Source organism: Lactuca sativa, chromosome 9 (genome assembly GCF_002870075.4).
Source record: "Lactuca sativa cultivar Salinas chromosome 9, Lsat_Salinas_v11, whole genome shotgun sequence".
In the NCBI taxonomy this organism is placed as follows: domain Eukaryota; kingdom Viridiplantae; phylum Streptophyta; class Magnoliopsida; order Asterales; family Asteraceae; genus Lactuca; species Lactuca sativa.
The window spans coordinates 94,848,524-94,857,473 of NC_056631.2; the positions used below are offsets into that span (position 1 = coordinate 94,848,524).

General features: G+C 32.2%; 1 long non-coding RNA gene across 27 annotated transcripts; it reads right to left on the minus strand.

The window, feature by feature from the left end:
- Positions 1–4,521: 4,521 nt before the first annotated feature.
- On the minus strand, positions 4,522–8,698 carry LOC111885212 (uncharacterized). 27 transcript variants are annotated; one of them, XR_006186808.2, is made up of 6 exons: positions 7,645–8,429; positions 7,067–7,514; positions 6,880–6,925; positions 5,021–5,067; positions 4,807–4,900; positions 4,523–4,671 (listed from the first exon to the last, which is right to left on the minus strand). It is a non-coding gene; the product is annotated as an uncharacterized LOC111885212 (long non-coding RNA). The 27 variants fall into 27 exon arrangements; XR_002848039.3 differs by having other exon boundaries at positions 4,522–4,671; positions 6,880–7,514; positions 7,645–8,430; XR_002848046.3 differs by lacking the exon at positions 5,021–5,067 and having other exon boundaries at positions 4,524–4,671; positions 7,645–8,428.
- Positions 8,699–8,950: the final 252 nt, after the last annotated feature.

An 8,950-nucleotide genomic window follows, 5' to 3' on the forward strand; every position in this document is an offset into this window, starting at 1 on the left:
GGATGCCGTAATCTAGTTGCAGAATATTTGAAGGTAGGTAAATGAAGATTTACCAATTTCCACCATGAAAAACGAAAAGGAAGTTTAAGTTTTAAATGAATTGAAACGCCTAGATCTTTTGAGATTCATTGAACTTTTCAATGTCATGTTTAATCTCTATTATGCCCTACTATTTGTGATTGGGATGCGGAGGATCACAAACAAGGTGTGAATAACCATACGAATCACGTGGTGCACTCAATGCTACTATCACCTAATCAATGTGCCGGTTAGCCACACACGCTCCATTGATCTATGACAAACATCGAGTCACCCTTCGCTACCAATGTCATCCCCAAATTAGTGTGCCGGTTAACCACACACGCTCCACTAACGTTTGACAAGGGTACGAAGTGTAATTCTATGGATTAGCATACAATTTTACATTTTTCCTAAAGTAACTATGATTTGGGAATTTGAAAAAGCATTTAGTTACTTTGTGCTTCATTATACTTATAATGGAAGGTTTCTGTCCTATCCTACCCGTTCGGCTAACGACCCTCCACTAGTCAAGAGTGTGGTGGGTAAGAGTAGATACCCATTCAATCACCATTTTATAGGTAATTTCCTTAAACACCCCTTATAGATCAGCTTCGTGAATGAGGCCTACTAACGGTAAGACTGACTTTTACTCATATATATATATATATATATATATATATATATATATATATATATATATATATAATATTAGACCTTTAATGTTATATATAGTATAGGGTGTATTTTACACTTTTAAAATACTAGGTGGTTTAACTTAGTAAATTATACTTTTAATTTAATTAAATGTAAACCAAAACTTTATGGGTTTATTAAATCACTTTTAATTATACACTTTAATTAATTAATAAAACCATAAGGGTGTGATTTGAACTTTTCAAATTACTAGGGTGTTAGAATTTAACATTTCAAAATTAAACTTTTAATCAACTTTTAAATTCCAAAACTTGAGGGCAAGTTTTGAAACATTTCAAAACATTAGGATTCAGAATTTAAATGTTTCAAAATTAAACATTTTTAATCAAAATTTAAATTCCAAAACTTGAGGGCAAGTTTTGAAACTTTTCAAAACATGAGGGATCAAATAACAAATAACATAAATTAAACAATTAATTTGGAGATTATCTATATTTGACCTAATCTCATTTTATTCATAAGATAATTACCAAATAATTTAAATAATCCATATTTATCATATAAGGAAACTATTATTCAAAAGATTTGAAATTATCTTTTGTTTTATGAAGGATAATCATCCAAATATAATAAAAATCGAATTTTATCATCAAAATACGTTTTTGGTTTTAATCCTTCAGCAAAACAGCAAGAAATCCTGATATTCCCTCTGTCTGACCCCTGGACTCGCCGAGTCAGAGACTGGACTCGCCGAGTTCATCCACTGACTCGCCGAGTCAGGTCGGGCAGAGGCCAAAAAATCGTTTTTCAGTAAATAATTCAAAATAGCATCACATACAACAGAAACCAATCAAGGCTCTGATACCACTGATGGGTTTTAAGCATAAGAACAATCCTATGTGCTCATGCAAACCCTAATGCTTTGATCTAGGTTTCTCTATTGTACATGCAATTCATCCAAGACTTTAAACCCTAGATCTAACATATAATAAACTGAATTAGGGTTTAGAAAATTACCTTTGATTGTTATATTGCAATAACAATCAAATCCTTGCTTTGATTGGCTTTAGAAAGCTTAGTGCCTCAAGTGTTGCACCTCTAATGGAGTCACAAACACCATATGCAACTTGGATGAAGAGGAGAAGAAAGGAGGCAGCCCAAAAACGGCTAGAAACCCTAGAGGAAGACTTGTCCACGTTTTTGGGGCATAGGGGCCCTTTATATACATGTAGGCTATTAGGGTTTACAACTAGGAAACCCTAATCTGACTGCTTAAGCCCTAAGCAACCCATGGACTCCTTAAACATATCCCTTGGACGATTTCTAATGGTCTTCCCATAGAATTCGTCCAACCTATATATTATTAGGTGATCCATAGCCCAATTATAATTATCTTATAATTACAACTTCAGTCTCCTAAGTTTAATTAACCTCTTTTAGCCACAAAATTAATTATCAATTAATTCTTGACTAATATTAATTAAACAATATGATTTCTCTTTTAATATATTATTCTCATAACATATTAATAAATCATATTTAAACCTTTCTCTCCTTAAATCATCCTACATATTGCTATGGTGAAGGCAACCCAAAAGGACCATGCTCATAATCGGATCAAGTACATACCAAAATAGTTATAGACTTAGACACTAATCCAACAAGTTGAACCGCTCCCTCTTCCGGTTCCCGGTCCAACCGGCCGGTTCATACCGGTTTTTAAAACATTGCTAATGACCGGCGGCCGTAATAAGAAGGACTCCGGCGACACTGAATTTCGGTGAACAATTTTGCTGACTGTATTATTTTCCAACGACATTATCTGCCGGTGGAGGTCTATTTTCTCAAAGATTTTATAGGATTAATATGTAGGAAAATGATTTATTAGGGTAATCATCTGTTTTGTTTTGTTTACATTTAGGTAATTTTTTATACACATTTGACATTTTGACTTGTTATATGTGTTCACGTATTACCATTGTCACCGGTAGGGGTGAGGAAAACCGAACCTAGAAACTGAAAAAACGACAAAAACCGACAAAACTGAAACCGAACAAGAAACCAACGGTTTGGGTTTGAATTTTTTAAAAACCGAAATATTGGGCTCGGTTTCAGTTTTAGGAAAAGTAAAAACCGAACCGAACCCAATTTTTAAAATTATAATTTTCTATAAATAATATATAGATATATATGTATTTCGTAAGATGGAGTCACAAACAAAATAATGTTCGGTTGGTTTAAAACTTCACCCTAATTCTTAATGGTTGCAAGTTCGAGTTTTGTTCCTAGCTCTTCTTTCCCAAACTTTGAATCTTATAAATCAATAAATTCCTTTCTTTTCGTTCTTAGATTCAAAGCTTCTTCTCACATAGATTCAAAGCTTCTCACATCGGTTGTGATAACAAACTGATGCCTACCTTAGTCTTCTATATAAGATTTCTTATATTTTAAGAGTTGGCTTAGTCTTAAATCTAACATTTGATTAAATGGTGTGACTGTGATTAAGTTTAAACTCTTTGGGTTTAAAATCAATGAACCTAAAACTGAACCCGTAAAAAATCGAAAAATTGAACCCATCAGTTTTGGGTTGGTTGGGTTCTAATTTTCTAAAAACCTATAATTCAGTTTTGGGTTCGGTTTTAGGTCAAACCGATCCAAACAGACTCATGCTCACCCCTAGTCATCGGCTATAACAGGTGACAATGGTAATATGTGAACACCATTTAACAAGTTAAATGGTCAAATGTGTATAAAAATAAAAAGTTGTCTAAATATGAACAAAACGAAAAGTTAATTACCCTAATAAGTCATTTTCCCACTTTTGATAGCGATTTTTTTTCATATTTATTTGTATTATTTTTTTCAAACGTTATTTTTATAAAGTATTCATCATATCCTAAATATTAAGTAAATATTGATTAATTCTAAATTTTACTTTTTAATTAATAAATATGTCTTTGTTTTGTGAAATATGTTTTTCTTTTCTTTTATTTTTATGCATATATAATATTTTTAAAGTAACTAATATCTAACAATAAATTATTAAATATGTAAAAATAAGTATGGAGGGTCTTTTAAACAAATAAAAAGAAAATATGTAGCAAATAAAAAAAAATCTATATAATGTAAATGTTTTAAAATTATTACAACTTTTTAATACTTTTCGATTAGAAGTTTATAAACTTTTAGTTTTTAATACAATATTTTAAACTAGTATTTAATGAAAGTGTTTTAAAATGTTATAAAAAAGTATTAAATTGTCATACAAAATCTATGAAACACTTTAAAAATGTTGTAAAAAAAGTTTATAAATAATTGTATGAAAGTTATAAAAAAATTGTATGAAAGTTATAAAAACAATTGTGTGAAAATGTAATTAAAAAAGAAAAGTTAACTTGTAAGAAAATTTTTAAACATTTATAAAATGTAAAATTTTGATTATCATAACTTTTTGTATGTTTGCCTTGCGTATTATTATAATTTTGATTATTATAATTTTTTGTATGTTTGACTTGCATATTATTCGACATTTTCTTTTATTTGTATTAAAAGAAGAAAAGGTATAGAAAACTTAAAAAGATTAAATGTAACTAGAGAAGGTACCCATGTTTTGCATGGGTTGGGAAGCGTCTATTTTTTCCTTGATTGTGTCATGGATATAAATGGTTCAAGTGGTCTTTGTTTTACCAAACCGTTACAGAAATGGTTTGATGGTCCCTGTGGTGGCAGTAAATTGATACATAAATGGTCCTGCTTATAGTTAACTGTTATATAATTGGTATTTGTAATGGTAAACTGTCACCATAGGGACAATTTATATATGAATTTAATGTATACAATATAAAAAGAAAATTACAAAATAATAAATATTTTGTCATTCCACTCCGTCAAAGAGTGGAAACACACACATCCCTCCTCTATGAATCAAAATGAACCCATGATAAGGATTCACATCCATGCAATGATATCATTGTACTTTGAGAAAGCAACTCACCCCTACCAAAAGAAGGGAAAATTGGTTTGTATAGTTTGAATAAATAAAGATATGATGCAGGGAGAAAATAAATAAGTTGGAAGAAGTAAGTTGGCGACGAAAAAAAAGAATAGAAATTGAGATGGAGGAGCATATACCAGCATCTGATGATCTCTTCTATAAATTCTTGTAATGGTTTTTCAGCATTGTTGGCCACAACAACTACAAACAATCGTTTCTCCTTTCAATCCTCTGTACATATATAACATTAGAAATATATTTACCTTCCATATCAACTAATTTAGACCTAATAATAAGAAAAGTCAAAGTACAGTTGGATTGGCCTTAAACGTCAAATGGATAAATAAATACATTTCTTTTGTGGGATCAGATCCTTCACTTTGAAGCCATTTATGAATCTATAAGGAAAACAAAATAAATCTTTTAGCTAAGCCCAAGGACAAGGGTAATTTGGTCTTTTATATATAAAGTTTGTTAGAATGTTAGTTAGAAGACAGTTATTATATTTGCTTTGTAAATGTAATCTCTGTATTATTTTTTTTATCTAATGAATTTTCTTCAAGCTTCTTTAAGTTTGCATTAATGGTGGAGGTTAACATGCTTTTCTATAGATAATAGATTATGCATTTATATAGACGGTTGGTATGTACTAAAAGCGGGAACGGAATAGTGTATTACTGCGGAATAAAAGAATTCCTGTTTGGTTGCCACCAAAAAATGGGGTGGAGCATTTCTTACGAAATAAGATTCCTTTTTACCAAGTTAATTCTCGAAGGACATACCTTTTTTTAATTCCTTTTGGAAATCAAATAATTAATATTATAATCATAAATTATTTTGTCTGTATATTTGCTAGAATCCAAAGAAGAGGTTTTTGAAAATAGTATTTTTTTTTTTCAAATCTGGTTCAAACTCAATTTTGTAAAAGAAAAGGAATTGTTGGAACGGAAAATTAAGTTTTGCTATTTTCATTTAGATGGTAAAATAAATTTGTGAATTAATGGGATTATTTAGCATTCCTCATGTTAAATTTTGCTATTTTCATTCAAACTCTTTTATTTTTTCTTATTTTCTAAAACATCCCCTAAAATCACAGAAATCATACATGGACAGAAATTGGGTGAATAAATACACACACACTCTCTCTCTCTCTCTCTCTCTCTCTCTCTCTCTCTCTCTCTCTCTCTCTCTCTCTCTCTCTCTCTCTCTCTCTCTCTCTCTCTTTGAAATTGACACCATAGAGCTTTAGACATCATAGTGGTAAAGGCGGATTTTTGTTTTGGCCACATCCTAAATCAGATTTCAATCTAACATGAACAATTAAAAACTTTAAACAATTTCAAAAGGAGTATCAACAATTTCAAAAGGAGTATCACAAAACAGAATAAGGACCTAGGCATTTCATCGAATAGTTGGTGGGCAGCAGCCAAAACCTTATCCACAACAGGGAATATATCACTATTATCTCGAAATCCTTCTGGATTTCTAACATTTCCATGGTATTGAAGCAAGTCAGGATATGAAAGACAACAATAATCGTTTGAGTAAGAAAATTTTGTTAGCAGGAAATATTATAATTTTACATTGTAGTAATATGAGGAAATGACAATATGTTTATATTAGTATGCATATTAATGATGAATTAAATAACTTTATTTAAAGTACATAACAATTATTCAGACCTTATAATTTAAAGTATAATGTTATTTTGGTACAATTTGCATCAACATAAATGGTTCGTGTAGTCCCTCTTTTGCCAAACTGTTACAAAAATGGTTTGTGCTCTTCAGGAAAAAGACAGTTAAATCTTCTCACATCTTAGCATCCACGTTTTAACAATCAATGTAGGAAATGGAAACCAATCATGAAATATTTATATTTTTGCTAAAAATGGGTGCATAATAACTATGACCATTTAACCCTTGAAACCGATAACTCTAAGTATTTTCCCTTCAGCTAAAAATGGATGCAGAGTAGTTATGACCATTTTACCCTTGAAACTGAATAACTCTTAAGTATTTTCCCTTACATCTGTTATAATTCTTGGTGCATTCTCCTTCTTTGTTCCATAAAAAGTAACAAATCCACATTCAATAATAATACAATTCTTATTCTCTAAACATAATAAACACTTTCAAGTAAATCATAAGGGCTTTAGAAAGCTTTTTTCAAAAATTACATAATAATCAGTGTATAGAGTATGGATAAACCTTTCTGTCTTTGAAGTAGTCTGCTACACACCATGTACATATATTCCTGCATAAAACAAATCACACCAAATAATATGTTTACTTTGTAAAATGGGTTGCTCATTACCCAAACATAGATCTTTTGCTATTAGACCATATTCGCAATCAAAGATATAAAATATATAAAAAAGGCAATGTACTTGTGAACCTGTTTATCGCCTCTTCTTTTAGTTAATTCCCAAGTTAATCCGTCATTGGGGCTTCTTCTTTAAATACTGAAATTTTTAACACCTTCTAATAATAAACAAAACTTAATAGCCAAAGTAAAAGATATAATAATTAATAAATATATTATACACCTCTGAGGGTGCACTCCATAATCTTCTCAAATAATAATCAGTCTCTGTAACAACAATAGCTGGAGGCAACGGTTCTGCTACATAAGGATTTATTGGCACATATATCTAAAACCAAAAAAAGAAGATGAAACAGAGATACAATGGTAGAAATACACACAGTGGTCAATCTCATTTATCTATATTGGTGTTTATGCTGCTTTTTTTTGTAGTCCGGTCGATTTCTTGACTCACATAATACTTCTCACCGATCTACCAGGTTCGTCTTCAATAAATCCCATAGCAATGAAAATCAGGAACCTACTTACATATGGCAAAAATGAAGCCTTATTAGTTAAAACATTTCATCAAACAGGTTGTAGGCATGATCAAAACTCCATAGTAGTGCAAAATAGACCATCAATTTCACCTCTATTGAACAATTACTTACCTCAATCGCACACTGACAGTTATGTTGGTTCCCTGTGCTGTTCGGTTTTATCCCAACCTCACCACCTCCTTTTCCCTTCTGGTTCGCTGCTGCCATTTAGAAATCGGGTCATTCTCACAATAACCGAGTGAGAAATCGTTTGGAAGAGCGTAGATGGTTTTGGAGAGGCAGTGTCAAGCATCAACATAAACGGGACCTTACGGGGGTGGGTTTTAATGGGTGGGTCGGAAAGAATATGCGACTGAGAGGTTGAAGGAGATGAGAGAATGGAGCAATTTTGAGACGATAGCGAAGTGAAGTGGTGTGGATCTGGGGAAGATGAATTGAGAAAGTGGCGGTGGAGAAGGAACGCAAGAATTGACACGGGAACAAAAGGAAAAGAAGAGAGAGAAGTTGGTGGTTGACGCAAAGAAGAAGTGGAGTGCGATTTTGGCTGATTGCAGTTTGTTGATTGCTCTTCAAACGGGAGAAGAGCAACCGTTCGTTTTTTGGTCCTTTAGGGATGAAGCTTCAAACTGTACATTTTAGAGATGGAGATGAAGTCGGTGGAAAATATATGGAAGTATTTTATTGGACAAAAGAAAGGCAGAACGACAGAGAGAAACACATAGAAGGAGAAGAATGGATAGAAGTAACACGTAGTGCCAAGGAAGTCAATGGGAGTCGGTGGGATAAGATGATATGGAAAAGGAGAATAAGAAGGAAAAGAACACGTAGATAGCAACTTCAGAAGTTAAGACAGGTGCAATCCACAAAAAACCCACCAAACCAAAAAAGAAAAAAAACAACCAATGAGAAGTAAGAACTGTTCAATTGGGAACCCAAGATTAATATATTTATAAAATATTTAGAAAAATCTGGAAATCACTACTAGAAAAACAACCTTTTACGACGCGCAAACAATGACACGCAGTGATTTACGATGTGTAAAAGCGTGCGCCCTAAAAATAATGTCATATCTTCTAAAATTTGAAGGATAGTGGACACGCATTTGTGCGTGCCCTGAAATAAGTGTTAGAAAAGAAAAAAAATACAAACACGGAGGGCGCTTATCTTAAACGTGTGACCTCTTCAAATGTCGCTTTATATTTTTGCTTAAACGCACGTTTTTAAAGGGGGAAAACGAAATCGTGAAATTCTAAAATTTTGAAGAACCCCGCTTCTACCCTCTCTCATCAATATAACCCTTCATTCACTCCTTCCTTCTCTCTGTAAACCCTAATCGCCACCGCCACCGCCACCGCCACCACCATTGAACCTTAAAATCTGAATCCAGACTTCACTTTAATTCACTCAATCCGGCCCT